This window comes from Chiroxiphia lanceolata, chromosome 4 (assembly GCF_009829145.1).
Source record: "Chiroxiphia lanceolata isolate bChiLan1 chromosome 4, bChiLan1.pri, whole genome shotgun sequence".
NCBI classification, from domain to species: domain Eukaryota; kingdom Metazoa; phylum Chordata; class Aves; order Passeriformes; family Pipridae; genus Chiroxiphia; species Chiroxiphia lanceolata.
In genome coordinates, this window is record NC_045640.1 from 44,051,979 (window position 1) to 44,072,967 (window position 20,989).

Consider the following 20,989-nt stretch of genomic DNA (forward strand, 5'->3'; position numbering starts at 1 on the left):
GCAAAGGACAAGGCTCAGAAAACTATCTTAAAAGCCCTTTCAATTGTAGCCAGTGGAAAGGGTAGATACAATACGACAATGCTGACTTACTTTTGGCTAAGAGATTTAAAACATTAGCAGGTTTCACTACTGCTTATTTCAAACCATCAGAAACCACCACTGTGTGCTTTAAGTTCACTTCTCGTTTTTCTGAATTTAGTAACAGTGTTACTACATGATTACAAATCAATGTGTGAGCAGGTAACAGGTTGAGATCCTTTGTACTTCAAACAGCTGAAACGAGATACCAAGGTTTCCTCCTCCCCAAGCAGTGCACAACCTAAACCTGAGACAAAAGATAGAATGGAAACTATGAGAAGTGTTTCCTGCCTACTAAGTGAAATAAGAGTCCTCAAATTATATATCCCCTATTAAATTCATTTAAGACATTTCTGCATTTCCCTGACTACATAAAGTCAAGATTTCTAGAATGCAATCCTATGAAGCTTGGATGTCCAGCAAGACAAAGCATGACACCCATGGCACCCCAAAGCTCCCTGCCGGTTCAATCTTCTTACAAGTCTTGGCATAGAATGCAGCTGCTGTAGCAAATGTCTTCTTTCCCTCAGTGCTGTCACTGCTCCTTACAGCACTGGCTTCCATGAGTACTTGTGATGAGTTGAGTGCAACCCATTCCCCACTTTTCACAGCTTTTCAGGTCTGGACATAAGTAACTAGGTTGGAATGTAATACTGCCATAGATTTAAAAGCAAATAACAAAACCAACATATTTCACAATCAGCTGAATCTTTCTAGATCTCAGTACCTAGAAAAATAAGAGAGCCATGTAGATAATGATTCTATAACTGAATATCTTCTTCGAATAGTTTTTTCCACGTATAATGGGATCGTACTTTTTAACTGATGAAAATGCCTGTAGCTATTGCCATACTTAGAAATTATATGCAAGATCTCACACTCTTTGGATTACAAAACAGTGATTAAATCAAAGTCCTTTGTTTGACTACCTTCTCCATAAAAGGAAACATGCCCATCCTCCATAAAAATAATTCTCCATCCAGGATTAATAATCATAACATTTATAATAATAGAAACAAGATTTTCGTTACTGATATACCAGACCCAAAATAAGTAGGAATTTATAACTGTCCCACTAAAACCTTGAACCAATAGTGAGTGGGATATGACCTAGTTAACAGCTGAACCAAAGCCACAGCAGAATATCTAGGGCCTTATTTCTCTTTGCTACGAAATCATGAACAAATACTAATGCTGAAGCAAATGGACTGATGAGAGAAGGGAATATGAGATTCTGATCCACAGTAGCTGATTAGGAGATGTTCTGGCATCAGTTCCCTTTCAAAGGGCTTCAGCTCATCATCTTCCTCCAGTTTCTACCAAAAAAAGCAATTACACATTGAAAACTATAGAAGAACAGACTTGTTTTGAAGGTATCAGAAATGTTTTGACATTGGTTCTAAAAGAAACATGCACAAAAAATACAAAGCCGTGTAAAAAAAAACCTGCTTGGTTTAATGTTTCATTACAAACTGGGAACTCAGCCGACATTAACTGAAAGGTTCACATACTTTCTGTATGAACTTGGGCCAACATATGTTATGGTTTCACATCAAAACCAGCCAGAATTTGTGGGTTTTGCATGGTTGCAGCGTGAAATTGGGTGAAACCAATTTTTTTGCTTGGAGTTCTGAGATCCAGCTGAATCCAAACACAAACCAAAATTCAATGAACGTAAAGGCAAGTAGATTAAAGTCTTTTAAAAAAATGTATAAACCCATCAAGTTTTGCACAGCTATGAGTGGCACCTCTTTTTCAGATCATCCAACACTGATCAAGTGTCAAGGAGAGAGTTCAGAAGTCTTTTGGTCTTTGAAGAACCTGTATTCATTAAGCTCTGAAACAGTTTATTTGAAACCAGTGTAAGTATATTTTGTGGACACTAAAGTTGCAGTGTTACTTTCACAGACTTTTCTTAAATTGCTTGGAAAAGAAATTAAGCTGAATTATATAAGGATTTCTTACATCTAACTGGGAATGCTAACAACCCCTGCCCCTAATTAAGACAAAAGTTTCTAAAGTTAGCAAAGTTAATGTAACTTCTTTTTCCAGGCAAGACGTGAATACAAGGGAACAGAAAAACTAGAATGTGATTAAGAGGAAGAGACAGGCTTTGATTCTCCAGTGCTTAGTACCTTGTGTACACACTTACACCTTTTAAGGAAGGATAGTAAAATGGCAGTACAATTATAATAAATCAAAAGGGCAGGACCTTTTGTCCTTTTATAATTTTATCTGCAGAGAACAGTAATGCAAGATGCAGGATAGGAAAAAACTCAGTTTCATGCTGACAAAGTCATATGTTTCAAATCCTGGTATACTACAAAGAAGTATTCTAAAACCATTCCAGGGATACAGAAAGAGGAATACCTGCATACAAAATGAAAAATGGAACTTATTTGATCCAATTGATTAAAAAAACCAAAACAGTATTACTACTGAGACTGCAGAAAAACAGTAGCTCTCAAACTGAGTTTACATGTGAGATCTGAATAAGTGCTAGAGACTGGTACATAACTCCTTCGTCAAGTTAAGAGAATTGTGATATATAGGCAACAGAAGTTATATGATTTAGGTTAGTTACTGACTTCAATTTTTAGCTCCATTAAATATCTTCTGGATTAACTGAGGTTTAATTTAGGCTGTTGATCCATTTTAAAACCAAACTCCTAACCCACTCGAAAAATTAAAAGTATTTATTGTCTCATGTTGGTCAATCTGCATTAAGAAGTCAACTACGATTTACTTGCTAACACTGTTCACACCTGTATTTGAGGGGTAAGTATTAGATAAGGAGAGAACAGGTTGAAGCAAATATAGATAAATTAGATGTTTTCAGAGGCCTCATTTTAAAGTACTATATCAAACTGCCAATGAAATCTCAAAGCCATTAGTCATGGCAAAGAGGAAAGGTACTTTTAAAAAATGAGAAAATAAAGACAGAAATGTAAGGCAAATGGCTTAAGTTCAATATTCAGAAAAACACTGGGATAGATTAAACTATTGATAAACAGGTGAAAGGTAACATTCAGAACAGATCTGTTAATAATACCAACCCAAAACCACAAAAAAAAAAAGTGAATTATAATGTATTTCTACAATGTACTGTACTTCTGTCCAACACTGCTGCCTGGAGCGGTGTTTAGTGATACTTTGTTAGGTTACCACAAACAAGAGAGGAGAAGTAAAATTAAACTTCTCATTTTTCCTGATAGGGACCCTTTACTTCAGAACTTTATTTTCAGCTCTCCACACCTTTCATTTCAATAGATATTATTGCTAATAATAATACGTGCATATTGGACTGATCAACATTAACATTAGTCAAAAAAGATATGGACAGACAAAATGAAGTAAACCTTATGCAGGCCAACCCAAATCTACCCCAAGCAATACACCAAAAATATATCACCATTATTTCTAATGTTTATTAAGCACTACTCAAAAATTTGTACTGAAACAGGTTTGCCATTTTGCTTCCACAGTGCTTCCTGTATTTGTACAAGTTTGTAACCATTTGTCAGACATACTGGTATTAGGGAAAAAAAAGTGAAATCATAAGGGCTATCTGAGTGTCTTCCACCACAAGTCTGTAACAGAGTACAAAAACCCACATTTACTCTTTTAGTCAGGATCTCATAAAGCCTGTATACTCTGTAGCCTCCTCATAATTTCTGGAAGCCTTGTGGTTGTTGAAGGCAAGCTGCACTGAGATCTCCTTGTGGAACAAAGAACTTCCCATACACCATCAGTCACAGAACTGGGCCCAAAGGTACATGAATTAACTACAGTCATTAAGACTCGCAAATTTGTAGGTATAAATATTTTGTAGTGATGAAGCTGATCTCATCCTGACACCTCCAATTAGAAACAACAAGAACTCAACAATCAGAAAGAGCCAGAGTTGGTACTACCTCTCACTCCTTTGTTTTCAACTACCAAATGAGCCTACCTGTTTCAGGATTTAAAGATGAGACTTACAGAATCATCACCAAGATTTAGTTTATATTTGCATACCACACAGTCATATAGTAACACAACAATATTCAGATCCTGAAAATAGAATGGATACATTTAAAGTTGCTCACAAAACTCCCACATGATCTAATTCACCTTCTCAAATGCCTTTGCATGAGTAGTCTCGAAGTTCTCTGAAAGAAATAACAAGCACCTTGCCAAGACAGATCTGACTGAGTCACCTGGTTCATCTAAATGGCTTTTGCCAAGTTCCTTTAACAAGAGATGATAAGGGATCTAAATATCCATGAAATAAAAGAGAAGGTCTATGCACTGAAAATTATGTGGCTAAAACTCAGGGAACAGAGTCATAGTGGAGAAAAGAGGAAAATCTATAGCTTTAATACAAGATCTGGGAGAGGATGGGAAAGAGGTTGAATAGCAAAGTGCCAAAGTTACCAGGAATATTAAGCTATTTTAAGTAGAAAAAAGTTTAAAAAATTGAAGATAAGCCTTATAGGATACAGACAGCTGGAGGCAGACAGCTAAATTCAGTGCTGGTAACTGTATATTGGATACACATTATATAAAACCATCCTAATCCCATGAATAAAATAATGGGATCTACAATGAACATTACCCCTAAAGAAATTAAATATTAAGGTTATAATTAACTATTATCTGAAAATTTTAGCTTACTGTTCAACAGCAACCAGAAAAGTGAGATGAAGATATTAATTATGGTTAGGAATAGAAAAATAAAATGTAACTGCCATTATACAATTAATGGTTTGCCTCAGCTTGAATACACTGTAAAAGTCTAGGCTATGTATTGTGAAAAAATTATATGGAATTGGAAATGACAATAATGTACGGAGCAACACTGAAGACTAAGGCACTTTAGATCAAAAACCCCATGGCTAAGGTCTACAAAATCATGAGTAACATGCAGACAGTGAATTGGATCTGAATTTTCACTACCTCTACAAATACAAAACTAAAACACATCAAACAAAACCATTCAGAGCAGGAGTCAGAGCTGACAAAAAAGGTAGCTCATCATGCAGTGCTTAGTTCAATTGAAGTCTTCCTAATTGGGAACAACTTTCATTATTACATCGTATAGGTGTGACAGAGCTAATAGCTTTAGATCATTTCTTTTAGTACTGGTTCCTTGTGCCACATGATGTACCTTTTATCCCCCTCTTAGCTTTGCTCCTCATTTATATGGAATCTTCCTTCTACAATGCTAGCAAATATCAGCATCAAGCTTTAAGTCTGGGCTTACACAGGCTTGCTCTATACTAGTTCTCTATACCCTGGATACCAGTCACAAGCACTTTTCTGTATGTCAGTTGTATCATACTCTCAGAGAACATTTCCATGGCGCTTTGCCTATGGGCAGTTTGGCCCACTGATTTATGTTCACAGGAACATCCATATTCCAATGAATAAAGCTGAAAACAATATTCCATCTGCTTTCTCCTCAAAACAAAAACAAAATAGAAAAAAAGGGAGTGGGAAACGAGCACATGGCTTGTTGACTAGCCCTTGCTGCCATTGACAGGATTTACTCAGACAACTCTACAGAATGAAAAAAAGGTATTTCTGGTGAAACATTGTGATTTGCTTTCTAAGTGCTGTATACTCACTTCCAAAACAGTGCAGTGTGAGAGAGATTCTCACCAATATATATTATGGAAAGATTGGTTCACTGTGAAAAATATTTCCAGTGACAAAAATGAGAACATTGGTCATTTTGTACTGTATTGTGCAGCTCTGTTTTTACACTTTTACTTCAAAGTTGTCAGACAATGAAAACAAGAGAAGCACTCAGATTACTTATGTTTAGGGAGATGGGAAGAAGAAAATCCATTTCCTAGTATCAGCCCAAAGAACTTAACATAGTAGAAGTTGTGGAGACAAAATTCTGTTCCCATCCTTCAACGGGAGAGAACATTGCTTCTTCCATAAAATGTAGACACCATGATATTCCTACAGATGTAGAAATTTAGTCTGCCCTTGAACCTCGCCCTTGTCAAAGTTCAGCACATTTCATGTGAAAAGAGCACACAGAGCCAGCCTAAATGCAGTCATATTCACAGCGCTGAAAGGCTTCCACAGATGCCATTTCTACAGACAGAACCTGAGTAAGGAGGAAAAAAAATTACTTTGTTTCTCCCTCTGTCATTAAAGCATATCATCAATACAAGCAGTTAAGGACTTTCTTATCCAGTGGCTTTCTTCCCTTTGTTTGCTTCTGTAATAGTTTCTAAACATTCCTCTGGTTTTATGGTAAGGAGCCAAGGGCTGTAAGAATTTTCATGCAACGAACCACAAATTCCACAATGCTGGATGTGGCACTTAGCGCCATGGTCTAGCAACCGCAGCAGTAGTGGATGAAGGGTTGGACTTGATGATCTCGGAGGTCCCTTCCAGTCCGGCTGATTCTATGATTCTGTGAGGGACACCAGAGATACGTAATGCTTTTTTCACATTCTGCAATTTGAAAATTCTGTGCATTTGCTATGAGTGCTTCAGTATCATGAATTCAGTCAGTTCCTTCCCTGGGCTTTCTAAAACTAAAGCCCAGGAAAAATGCTACAGTCCCTTGGCTTTTAGATAATATATTTAGACTGCAGCAAGGTTTCCACTTTATTTTTTTTTACATGTATCATTTCAAGCAATTATCCAAAATCAGAGAATGCACCATCTGGAACACAGTTTGCCTAATTGGTGTTCCCTTGCCTGTGGCACTCATGAATCATGTGTTTCGTGATAAGTGTTCACAATCGGATTTTAGGTGCATAGTACCTAGGAAGATTCTTTTACACTTGTATCATTAAAATTTGTAGGGTCTATTGGAATGAAGGTGAGCCTGATGAATTATAAATTTTTTAACACTACACAGTTTAGACTTAATGTCCCAAATTCTGTGAAGAAATGATGTTCAAAAGGTTCCTTCTTGTTTTTCCATGTTGAACTCTAACAATAGCCTTATAAAATAGAAAGAATAGGTAGGTAGAATTAAAAGATTTACTATAGTTTTTAATATTCTCATTTAGATCAAGGATTTTGCCACAGATATAGATATATCTGTATTTCTAACTATATCTAACAGATCTAAATTGGCAGCTAGACTTATATCTGGCATGCATATATTAATACAACAGCTAAACCTATATCTACGGTCTCTATTATTGGTGTTACTAGTTCACCCAAATATTTTAATCCTCAGTATCTAGGGTACTGGTACCACCTGAAGAAAATGCAGTTCTGGATTTTGAGGAAAAAGAACACACTTCTTTCTATGTTTCAATTTTATGCTTGATAAAATTTGCAGTGGAAAAAAAAAAAAAAAGAAAATTAAAGCTATCCTTTGTAGAGAGCTCAGAAAATCAGCCTTGACTCTAATGTATAAGCTGTTGGTCATTAATCTTCCTTAATGCTTTCAGTGTGATGAGTGTGGAATTTGACCAGAATCTGGAACTTAAGCACCACAGCCCTTTTTTTTTTCTCTTTTCTTTTTTTTTTTTTTTATTTCTGTAATTCTTCACACTATGAAGATTTAACGACGTTTTCAATGTGCTTCTGTCTTTTGCCATCTAGGGAGACTGAGACAAATAGGTATGTGAAACTGTAAGGCATATCAATATGAATCAATGAATTTTCACCATTCTGAAGCTAAAAGCATAGGAATATCAGTATACAGGAAACTATTTGAAAAAATATTTTAAGCATATTAAGAAGAATACTTAACAGCCCACACCAACTTTGATATGCTACGAAAGGACAATGCTATAATTTATTTATTATTAAAACAGCAAAAATAGCCCTAAGACATTTTAGCAAGTGAATTTTAAAAAAAGTTTTAAATTTTAAAATTCAGGAGATAAAGTTGGGAAAAAGACACAATGCAAAAAGTTGACTTTGAAAGGTTATGGCTGCACCATATGTTTTCTCTATAGTGAACTTTTCCTTCCAGAGAATTTTTTTAAATTTAAATTATGCCATTACTCTTAAGCTTACAGGCTTATGACTTTTTAGATTTTGTTTGTTTCTTCTTTGCAAAATTTTTTCAACATTCAAAGTTCTTTTGGTAGGGGTGGGGTCTTATTCATAAAATTTGATATGAATTTTTGCATACTTGTCAAAATAAAATCTGGTCTTGTGCTTTTAGAGAGGTTTTCTATATTTTGAAGTCCTGAATTTTCATTTGATAGGGGAAGATTTACAATTTACCCAGCAATGTTTCCTCACAAAAGCTAGAATGCTATGCATGGATAGAAATAAGATGATAGCAATAAAATACTACAATTTTAACCAAAGGAAAAATAAAAAAAATAATAACTATCAGCAGAATAAGTTTAAAAGCATAGTTAGCAAGAGCAAAAAAGAGTTTGAGGAGCAGCCAGATACAGGGATCAAAAATAGTTCTAAATCCTTTGTCTAACACCTCAGAAAAAATGAGCCCGACAAAGTGTCTATAATGCTAAAGACAGTCCTGAGAAAGGATAGATAACTGCAAAGAAGCTAAGTGAATTCTCTGAATTGGCTCTCTGAGGAAGAAACCATGGAGGTCCTAACCTGGGAATCCTTCTACAGAAGAGAGTACACACAGGCCAAGCAAAGGATAGCACACCACCAAAGCCAGACAGCACTCACCAGGAATCTTTAACAGAACCAACAATGAAATATCAAAATTATGTGTGTACCATGTGTTTATATATGCATGTAAACCTATCCATATAGAAATACAGTTCAGAGGAGAGACGGAGGCTTGCTTTCCCTCTAAGCTTATAATTAAACTCAATTTCGGCTAGGTGGAGTTCAGGGTCCTTTTCATTTTTGTGGAATCTCACAAACACTCTTCTTTGGGTTCCTCACAGGAGTAGCACATCTCACCTTTTCTTTCCAGCCAGCTCCCTTGGACTCCCCTAGTCTTCCCCCTGCTCATTCAGCTCTCCACAACTTCTGTATCTGGAAAAGCAGGAGAATGGCGTCACAGCTTCTCGCTCTTTGTTCCTTGACTTTTAGTTCTCATCACATTACTTAGTTTGAAGTCACTAACTACATGCACACACAAAACAGGACAAGGCTCTTCTGCAGCAAACATTAATGTTGCAGAAAACTGTAATCTCATACCCCTTTCATTCCAGTCTTAATAATCTTTCAAAGCTCTGTTAAAAGGCAGCTTGTTATATCAGAATTCCTCTATCTCTCTTTTCTTTCAGCTGTCCTCTGCATATACTATATGCTAGCCAACATTTAAATAACTAAGGACAAATTACAGTATTTCTTCTTAAATACATAGTGGAATATAGTCCTGCTAAAACTATAGAAACTACTTACAAATTAGGAGCACATTTCTCAGTGTGGATGGTCATAATTACTAGATTATATATTGAAAAAGAATATATGCACACATAGCACAAAATGTAGAAAGCATCAGTGCAAAACTATCCTTAACATTATATATCTGTTTTTAAGCAATACATTTTTTCTGAAAACAGTAGTTCTTAAGTTCAGTAGTCTTCTAAGTGCTGAGCATTTCAATATTTTTTATTATGAATAATATAATACTATTAGTGATTATTTTTCATAAGAAGGAAATAAAAACAATTTTTTTGCTTCTTCAGCAGTTGTAACAAACTACTCTCACTCAGCAGAGAAAGGAAAAAACAAATCCTAGGATATAAGTGGCCTTTCAAATAATTATAGTATCTGCATAGTCGGTACTTTGAGATTTGACAGCAAGGAGATACTCAAGGACAGAGCTATTTGTTGCACACATAATGGCAAAGTTAAGCTCTTCACATAGAACAAAGCATCTTTGAAATGCAGGATTATAAATATGAGAAACAGAAAACAAACAGGGCAAGGCAAATACAAATTTTGCACGCACAGAAATTATTATTATTTTCTGTCCCATACTTTACACATATTGCAGAACATTAATGCATTATCCTTCAGATTCCAGCCTTGTTAGTCTTCCAAAAGTCCGACAAAAATTATTTTGTTACTTCATAATTTCTCCAGCATTCTTTGCTTTCAGCTATTCTCAGCTTAAACTATCTTGCCAGCCACCAGTTAAATGAATTGCAATTCTCTTGCTTGTCTTTTAAGTGAATTATGAGGGTTAACAAAACAAACAAAACCAAAACCAACCAACCAAACAAAAACCCACAAAAAAACCCCAAAAAACAAACAAACAAACAAACAAACAAAAAAACCACAAAAAAACCCCAAAACAAAACCAAAAAAAACCACCCCACAACCAGCATTTAACCACACCCTTACAGTTGCATATAGGCAGGTCTGGTTAATACGCTTGTCCAGCCATGTCCTGAACCTGATCAGTGCAGTCTGTCCTGCCTTCTCATCAAACTCCTTTTCTACCTTTTCCTGGGTGAGGGGTTCTGTTCTGTGGGCTTGTGTGTGTGTGTGTGTGTGTGGCATGACTGTGCTTGTGCCTCTTGGGAATGCTCTCACAGCCTTGCTGTTGGCTCAGTGTGGTGACACATTGCTGTGGGACCCTTGCCTCTGTCAAGCTGTGAGGTTCTGCAACGCCTAACAGAACCATATTTCAGTCCATAAAACTCCCATTAACAGTACAGCTAACTATAATTTAGTACAAAAAGGTAAATGATTGTTTCCCTATTTTCACTGTCAAAAAACAGTCACAGTTCTTAGAAAAGGCTGCCTTACAGTCATTAATTTAAATTTTGCTAGATAGTATTAAAAACTGCATTAAGAAGGCAACATACATATGTAAATCTCATAATTGCTACTTTGAATTGGGTATAGATGCTCCAGGAAACGTTACACTGGAAGAAATATATTCAATTTTTGCTTGCTGTGGAATTTGGATCTCATTTGGGGTAGGATGAGGAAGGTGTTTTAATAACAAGTAAAGATTTACAACATCCATAAAATAAATCCAATACATGTATGTTATAGTCTGTATTTTTTTCAAATCAGTTCTGTACCAGGAAGTAAAATTTTACTAATATCCATTGTTATTGTTGTTTTGCACGTGCGCTGTTCAGTTTAAAATTTTGCTTTCACTGATAGTTGCTTTGCAAGCAGCTGGAATCCATGTAGGAGTCTGTGAAGAGGAGAAAATATATTCCTAATTTATTGTCTTTAGCTTCACTGAAAGATTGTAAGACAAATTAGATTTTCCAATTTCCCTCAGGGAAAGCAGTGACATTTTCTGTTGTTCTTTAAGCACTTAGAGTATATGAAGAGCAGAGAAGTCAATAATGAGCAGTAGCTATGCCATTCAATATCTAATTACCAGTGCAGTATTTAGAATACTATGTTACTCTCTCTAAATTTTCCACGTAATGGCACACTTCATAGGCTTTTAAATTTTAGGGGGTTGCCATTAAGAATAAAAGAAGAGTGCTTCCTGAAATTAACTACAATTTTTCTATTTTAAAGTACTCTCTGAAACACAGATCCAGAACACTGAATATTTTTTGGCTGCTAAGGAGAATTAGACAACAGCTTCTGAACCACCTACCCTCCTGTTTTCTAAAGAGTTTTCCAATTCTCTTTAGAACGTGGCAGAAAACTCTTCCTGAAAGTTCTTTTTTGTCTTTTTCCTTGGAGTGAAATAAGAAAAAAAGCAACAACTCACACTAAAACAACAAACAAAGAGAAAACTCAACCAAAACCACTCTTCAGAAATGCTGGAAAAGAGGGATTGTGTAACATGCCCACAGGACACAAGTCACTCTGCAAACTGCTTAACCTACCTGCACAAAGAATTGTAATAAAAGTACGAGAAAATAAAAAGTGTTCCACAAATGAATGGATGATTTCTATTTTCACTCTTTAGCTGGTATTAGTGTAGCTTTGTTATTAACTACCTGTTCAAAAATATAGTGGGCCTATGTGATTTTGGCACTTGTGCAGAAGTCAATCAGTGAACTATAATAATAATAAAATAAAGAAAGAGGCCGTATTGCATTCAATTGATGGCCTGTCAACTATCGCACTCCTGGCATTCTCAAGTTTGCTGGATCTGCTATCAAGCTACAGCAGCCTGAGTCCAAAGTGCAATCCTGGACTGGATCAGACCATGATCCTTCTAGGCACTAGACAATAGATATTTATATTGGATAAGTAGTTTTTGCTGAAAGTACTGAGGGTTCCCCCAAATAAACTCCCCTAATACCAAGATAAAACTTCATCATGGATCATGCCCCATGAGTCTTAATTTCTTGGGAAATTAGTGCCCACATAGAATAGCTGCTCCTTGTAAAAGAAATAAAAATAAATAAATTTAAAAACCCAAAGAATTCTCTTCCTGTGCATGTGTGGAATCCAGATGTAAGAAACACAGTATGACTGATCTGAGGTCTGACACTCAAAAATGGGGTCAAAAGCACGAGTTTCTTCAGCTTAAGTACAGCTGAAAGCTATACACTTTATATTCATTGTGTGCATTTAACTGGCACTTTGTTGTTGCTCTTAATGGAGGTGGTTATACGGCAGACTATGGTTCCAGAAGTGAACTAATATATTTATGATCTACATTTTAAACTTTCCTTATCAGAATCAGGCATTCTGGCACAAAATGTGACATTCAGTTACTGCATGAGTATGACTTTTTTCGTCTAAACAATTTTCACCTCATTTAATGGGATCTGATTTTCCTTAAAAAGGATATCTATCCATGGCTGTGATGTCACCCATTTAAATATAATACATTGTCTGAAATTAAAAGATGCTGTCAGTCAATAAGGCAAAAGAAAATCTATCTTCAGCACCATGAAGTACAAAGTATCCCCTCTTTTCTTGGGGATCAATAAATAGTAAAAAAAAAAAAAAAATCAGTTCAGGAAGGAATTAAAAAAAAAAATTGAAAAAGGTACTAAAAGAAATTTAATGGTGCCCATTTTCCTCCTCCCTGTACCCTACATAGATATGTTATGCTGGATATATTAAATATCCATATAATGCTATTACAGAAGGGCATACTGTGAAGAATCACATCATAGGAGACTGATTTTTCAGCGACAGACTGTAGAATAATCCTGAATACAATAGCTAACAGAATTATTTACCAAATAGTTATTATAGAAAACAACACTGGAGAAAGAAATACTACATGAAAACTGCCTATTAAAATATTTCTAACCATTACAAAATCAGATTTTGGAAGAGGCTTCTACTCATGGTATTGGTGGGGGGAGGTAAACATCTATCATCTATTTACTTTGTAACACACTTTTTCTTTCTGCAGCAGTGTTTTCTTTGTCTTTTTGTAAAAACTGTTAAGTTTCAAAAAGGAAAATCTTTCAGAAATGTAGGTGCAAAGATTAGATTTTGTCAGCAAAATTACAGTCTGTTTCTCTCATCTGAAACTCTTTAGTAGTGTATAGAAGGTGTCTAGTGGACAATAAGCATTAAGTTTCCTTCTTATTCCATTGCTTATTCCATGCTTCAGGCATGAATAGGGAAAACAGCTGAACTAAGACAATAACACTTTGGTTTACATATTTATTGTGGCTATGACCAAAAATATATTCTATGTTAATACAAGGTAAAAGAGAGACCACTGCAATAACCAGACAGGGTAAGAAAATATTTATATTATTTGTAAGACATTAAGGAAAAAAGTCACCTGAAAAGCAAAAAGCCACAACGATAATTTCTTCCCATTTTTCTTTCATATCTGTACATTCTGGTCAGTGCAGAATCAAAGTGTATTCATTTTTTCACTTAGATTTAACTTAAATATAGTTTGAAACTAAACCTAGACAAAATCTTAAAAAATACCAAAGATGATAAATTCATTTAATTCACAGTAGTTTTTTCCTCACAAATAGATAACTTAATTTCAGCGCCTGTGGTATGACTAGATAGGAAATAAAATATTTTCATGTGCAGAAGGATTATATGTCACAGCAAATGCAATATTTTGATATATTCTGTTCATATAAATGCACATGTAGATCAAATTATTTTGATCAGAAGTATCTGTTGCAGCTGTGTGTATGGGCATATAGTAAGTATACATGAATTAACAAAAAAAAAAATTCTTCAGTTTTCTATCAAAAATTTCACTCAATTTCACTCCAATAAACAAAGCATTTCAAAACCCACCATCATTGCCAGGCAGTTCTCTTCACTATAATGCTTATCCATGTGGATTCAACCCCTGGTAACTGAGAAGCAACTATGTCTTTTTGAGAAAATTAGTGGAAGTCAAATTTAAGCAAAGACTACAGGGCAACTCAATAAAACTTAGCTCTGAACCGGATAACTATATTCCTGATTAAGTTATTTAAAACAAAACAGATTAAATATAGATGCTTCACAATTTTGGGATACAGGAGCATTTTTTTCAACAGTCACAGAGACCACTCGAGTCAAAGTACAAAATTCTACTACAGGTTAAGTAGATTAAACTAATCAGGCTAACTCAGAACTATCTAATTTTCTTCCCAAAAAAAACCCCCAAAACCCACAACATCAACATCCACCCTCCTCGTCCCCCTAAAAAAAACCAAAGCAAGAAACAAACAAAACCAAAAAAAACCCCCAAACCAACCAAAAAAAAAAAAAAACAACACACAACCAAAAACCACCAAAACCCCCCATGAACAAACAAAGAAACAAACAAAACAGGGTGAATGCTCTTAATGAACTAGGTATGTGACATTTATCTTTCTCCTGGTATTGACTAATGTGTAAAGAAAACCAGGGAACCAGAATACTAAAACAGACTTACATGGCAACATGATTTGACAGACATTTAAAAAATGCCTGCAAATATCTGTTCTTATTAACTTCTGTAGGAGGAACCTTCGCTATTCAGATCATAATCTTTTGTATCCCTTGAGAGAGTCACCCTCAATAGTCTTCCATGGAAAACTGTTAAGATACCATCTGCCTTATTAATACTTTCCCTTCACATTGATATAACATTTCTAGAACTGGAGCAAAGTCACAAGCAATACCTGAAGGATCTGGGGAATTCATCACATCTAGTTTTGTACGTGTTTGGACCTGTGCCCTCTTCAGTCCTCCCATTAACATACTCTCAGTCTTCTTTTCCACTAGTGATGTATCTGTGAGATACTGAGTGAGAAGCCTTGAAGCAAAAGCCAGAATTGTGATCAAGCTAAAGTAGTGTCCCTGAATTCTAGGACACACAGATAATAACGTGTCTTCAGAAAATATGGCATGTCATCATTTTGAATGAGATCTGGCTGGTGTCCTCAGCCCAGAGCCTTGCCTCATTTGATCTCAAGTCCATTATCGGGAGCAGGTATAGGCATGGTTAGCCACCCAGAGTATTCTCAACATAATTGTGTTGAAAAAGATTGAATACATGTGCATGAAACTGTTCCAGAAGAATAATGTTTCAGTGGCCTCAACACTATAAATTAAGAGACTTTGCATGACATAGATAAACTCACAACATAGAATCCTGTTGAAAATATGATTTGAGAATGGCCTGTCATGTTCAGAATTCATGTGAACAACTAGTTATACCTCCTTTATTATCACATAGAACTGAATGGAGTATTTGTTTAAATACAACACAGTATTAACTTTATTAAATGGAATAATGGAAAGAGGTAGAGTGCTGTGATAATATTTCCATAAAAACTGATTCATTTTAGTTTTATCAATAACCCCATAGTTAAAGTGTAGGTACCTAGATTAGATTAGATAGAGAACTTCACATATTCAACAGTACAGCTATTAAAATTCCATGGAAGTCCATAAGACCTGTATAAATAATTCACAATGCAATAGCTTTGAGCAGAAAAGTAAGCGCACGGTCTTCCTCTTTTATTTATTTATTTTTTTTAATGCAGCATGTCATGCACGAAATATTGAGACTCCCTGGACTCTAAAATGTTTCTTACATATCACAGAAGTAATTTCACAACAGAAATTATGTTGATAACACAGTTGTTCTTAATTTTAAGGGAACTTCCCACTCTACTCTTTTTTCCTTTGAAGTATAACCTGATAGCATATGGATATAAAATAAAACTAAGTTATCCACACTGAGACAGCCTTCCTTCTAAGCAAAGCAAGTATGAAAGAAACAAAAAAGAACCAAATAAAACCCCTGATAATGCTCTTTTTTTTAAGTTCTTGCGATGAGACATTATGTTATTAAGAATAAAATGTGGAATCGGAATAAAAACTTCCAACATAAATTCTTCCTGTGCAATCTGTATTTTCTCATTAGTCTGCTTCATATTTTTGGCAATTTTAAATGCCATTTGGAAAAAAATGCATCCTTTAGCAGTAGCAAGGTTTTTTAGTTCTGAACCTAATGCTTCAAACATATTCTATTTTATATTGCTCTTTAATATGAACAAGATGGGGCTTGGTGGGAATTAATTAATTTTAAATAGGAAATTGAATTGTTTCAGTTAAAAATTTTAGTACTTACTATTACATGGCCCAAATACAAATAGTGGTTGCTTTTGTTCTTAAAAAATTCCAGGATTAAATATTCTTAACTGAGTTTAGGGACAGCTATTCAAGCTGCCAGTATCATAGTACAGACACACATTTTTGCGTTCTGGAATTCTTGGTATTCTGTAATTGGTAAGAGTAAAATTACTGGAAAAGCTATTTTGAGAAGCATCCTTGCAGTACCTTAAATTTTAATGTGCATTTATCAATTGACTTGTAAGTCAACACAAACATCTCATTGTGATCAGTTGCTGCATCCTACCCTCCCCCCCCCCACCTCCCAAGTGCTCTTCACTTTAAAGTATTTTTAGGGTAAAAGATTAAAAGTAAAATTATCTGTACATCTGCTGTACAAATGAAGAACTCACTTAGAAAAAGAAAAAGCTGGCATCTAGTATGCAAGCTACCAAAATAATTATGATGTGCTTTGACAAACACCTCTTTCTCAGTCTACTTATTTTCTCTGATCATCAGGAAAGTAAAAATAAATGGTTTGTGACATTTCAGTAATACATTAAAAAGGGAGATATATTTTAAATCAGTGCAATAACGAGCTAGCATGTGTTTATACTTCTACTAAACAGATTTTACTTTGTTCATCTCTATTCTCTTTCAGTCACTTATCTAGGATTTGAATTTATTATTCTGAGTTACACAATGCTCTTCTGTTATTACACTTTTTCTAATTTAAGGATGAACAGGAATATTCAAGGGCTCTCTTGATCAGTTATTCTGAGAGAACTGATTTTGGCACCATGGCAAGAATGGTAAGACAAGGAATCAGTTGTTCCAAAGACAGCTATGTTTTCCAAGACATGAATCACAGAGAGAAGGAGAAAAAACTATTTTTCCTTCATGAAGCCAAGAGCAGAACAAACATCTCAAGCCTTAAGTGTTGACAAACTCCATATAATATAGAACTAATAATTTAAACAGACTAGTTCATCTCTCCCAGAAAGGCAATGAAATATCAGGTACCCACCTGTAACTGAGCAAACTGTGAAAACTACTTTACTCTTTTCCAAGCTGTTACCACTCTGTGACAAGACTGTTGCCAATTTACATTTTGGCCAACCTGCAAAACACTTTATGCATACTCAACAGCATGGATGTGGGAGCAAAACTTATAATTCTCAACAAAATTTCTTTAGATCTGGCCTGAAGCCAAGAATCGGGAAGACAAGCCCTCTCTAACCACAGTAAAAATCTCTTGTTGCACATAATGAGATAGTTCCCAATATTAACACTGATATTCTGAAAATAATAAGAGCAAAATGCTTTGTAGGACCCAGTGTAACTAAAGTATCTTCTAGCAGTCTGAGTCTACTCTAATTGAGGACAATAGGGACCTTCTTAAACTGAAGATTATGTCCCAATAGTCACATTTGACTCAGTATTACCTTCAGAAACCCATTCTTGAGGTATCATGTAGTATGAGAAGCAAAAGCTTTAAAGTTGAGCTTTTTCTGCCTGAAAATCTCCTTTCTATACAGCACTTTAAAAGCAATGGAACTGTTAGAGCCCCAAAGCCTGCCTGTGAACTTTGGGAGCTAAGGATCCACAGCCTGCCAAACTATTATAAGTTAAATATAATTAATTTCATTATTTAGCTTTAATAAGTTATAAGGCAACAATAAAGAAGCATTTGCAAAGCAGCTTTTATTTTGTTTCATACTGTTATATAGCAGTATGTGGAAATACTGCTACTGGTATTTTGTTATTTTGTGACACAGGAATGAGAAGCAGCAGCCAGTGGCTGTGGGTTTAGCCAAAAGACTAAGAGTATTCTCTTTGAAGACATTTGCTGTAATGATGACTGATGAAATACTATGTGCTAATGGAAGAAATATTATAACATAAATTCAAGACCAAAATGGAAACACTGAAACACTAGCTATGGAATCAGATACAGCTGAAAAGGTGTATTGTTCTTCCTCTGGGAAATGACAAATTTTTAAATATTAAAACAATACACTAGAACAAAATATTAGAATTAAAAATGTTTCAGATAAGAAAGTAAAATATTTAGTTAAGAAACAGTCTCATAGTTCCTTACAAAAAGTGTTCTTCAATTTTTTTATCCTTATTAAAGCACTGCAAAATGAATTATCTTAATGAGTGTCTGCAGCATATCCTGGAAAAAACTGTAAATTGAAAACTGGGTCTTTAGGGACAAGTGTGGGGGACATAAAGCACTTGAACTAATTCACATGAGATATTTGGTGGTATTTCTAAGTCTCCTTTTGACTGCTGCAGATGGTAGAAGGAAAGGGAGAGAAGCACCAGAGAAAAATTCTGTATCTCTTTTTCCCTGAGAAGTTAAAAATTTTCAAATAGGAAATAGTAAATTTAAAAAACTATTTTCAGTTAAGAGACAAACTTTCTATTGTGAAGTATTCAGGTAAAATAATACCCAGCAATTTCCAAATATGTTTGAAACTGCTTTCTATTTACTACTTGATATTTACTTCATTACAGTAAAGTGTTATATTAAGCTGTAATTTTACATTATATTAAATCCACATCTGTCAAGTAGCTGACTTGATAGACATGACAGATGTGTGATTTGTATAAATGAAAAAATAAAAGAATTTAGTCCACAAAGAACAGAGTATTGTAAGGTTACTTTTGTAGTCAAGTGATGACCAGCTCTCCTGAAACAAGCATAATTTTTATCTCAGGCACCAACAGGCAATTGGGCTAGATCTCTTACCCACAGCCATATAATCAAGTGATCTAGCCAAAATCATATTCAACGTCTCACAGGCACTACAGAAATAAAATAGTAATAATAAAAAAAAAAAAGATTGAGCTTTTATTTTTCTCAGAGAGAAGGTGACTACTGCTTCCAGGCTCATGTCTGCCAAGTTCATGAGACACACATGAAGAGAACCAGGTGCATAGACCAAAAAAAGTAGAAATTCCTTTTCCACCTTGCCATTGGTGCTATTGGTGCTACTATCAAGAATCAGTCTTCCCCTAGCAGATGAATAAAAGTTGCCTAAAAGTAATTTCAGCAGTGTTCCTTTATCTGCATTTTGAAGTACGTTAGAATTTCTGTATTCAAATAATCAAAACCTCTTATGGTTTAAAAGATATGATTAACAACAAGGCAGTGATAGCTGATGACTTAGAAAAATTTTCCCCTGTTTAAGACCACTATATTAACAACATTGGCTGCAGTCTTCAAAAAAACATTCCAATTGAAATAGAACTAGGAGCTGTGCTCCCACCTGATGTAAAGTTGTATTCTGTGTTAAGTCTTCAAGAGCTTGTGTGACAAATGGAATCAAGTAAACCAGCACACTTGTGAGGGTCTGCTAAAAAGACAAAAAACAAACCAGAAAAAGAAGCAGGCCTTTATGCAATACTTTGACATATTACCAAATTACATTGTTTCACAAACTGATGTGAGCAAATTGTTAGAGGTGTATGGGCAAAGTGACAGGAGTTTCCTTCAGGTTTAGAAATTCAGTAAACTCTTCAGTAATGGCACTAAATCCTTGGGCTTACTTCCCACAGAGCAGGGAGCAGTAACAGCAGCCCAGCCTCTCGCTGTGCTGAGTGCACCTCAGCTGTTTGACAAGAGCTGCCAGTGAGATGAGGAGGACAGCATTTTCTTTTCCTTAATTTCCAGTCTTTCTTCACCTCCTCACTACAACTGCCAGCAGAAGGTGATAAATTACAGAACTGGATCCCTTGCCTAGCTAGAAGCCATGCTAGACCACCCACAGCCCTGCTTGAACCAATCCAGCAGCTGTCCATGTCAGAAGGCTGGATCACACCTAGGATGAGAAAGGAGCAGGTGCCAGCCAATAAATTTATGGAAACGATGTAATGTTATTGAGGGACAACAGCAGGGAACTGTTTTATTTAACTACACCTTGGGGGAGAGTGATCAGTGTCCAACCAACATTTTACAGGCCAGATTTTCAGTTTGGTTTTAATAGGACTCCCCCCTCCTTCTATTTCTTTTTACTCTCATGTACACATTTGAAACTTTGCTACTAAAACAAAGTAGCTAGACAATCACAGCCAAGTTCAAAGCAGCACCTTGGAATTTAGAGGTCTTACATGTCTGTATAAGCACTCAAGTCCCCCCACATCATAGAGATTTCAGAAATCTTTTTACTCATTTAAAACTCCTCCATTGCATTAACATCTTGTACAGTGCTGCTTTGGTGGATCTGGCAGCTACTCTTTTCTGCCCAAACCCATCCAATATCCAGACACTTGTCAAACCTAACCAATAGCTCCTAAAGGGCCTAATTTTCTATCCATGCTCTGTGCTTACCTAGCATATAAAGTTCAAATCAGAACCTGCTGCAAAATGAGGGAGTGACCAATTTCTAAAAACATGACCAAAAAGTACAAGTCTTAAATTCAAGGCTTCTTCAGCCCATGGAACTACATCAAGGGCTCTGAATTATTTATTTTGGTGAAAATATCATTAAACAAACTACCAGAATTTTACTAAGCCTTTTCAAACTCATTA

The 20,989-nt window shown here is 35.4% G+C and overlaps 1 long non-coding RNA gene across 1 annotated transcript; it reads right to left on the bottom strand.

The window, feature by feature from the left end:
- Positions 1 to 190: 190 nt before the first annotated feature.
- Positions 191 to 15,101, bottom strand: LOC116786472. The gene is made up of 2 exons (XR_004356950.1): positions 15,012 to 15,101; positions 191 to 325 (listed from the first exon to the last, which is right to left on the bottom strand). It is a non-coding gene; the product is annotated as an uncharacterized LOC116786472 (long non-coding RNA).
- Between the last annotated feature and the right edge of the window lie 5,888 nt (positions 15,102 to 20,989).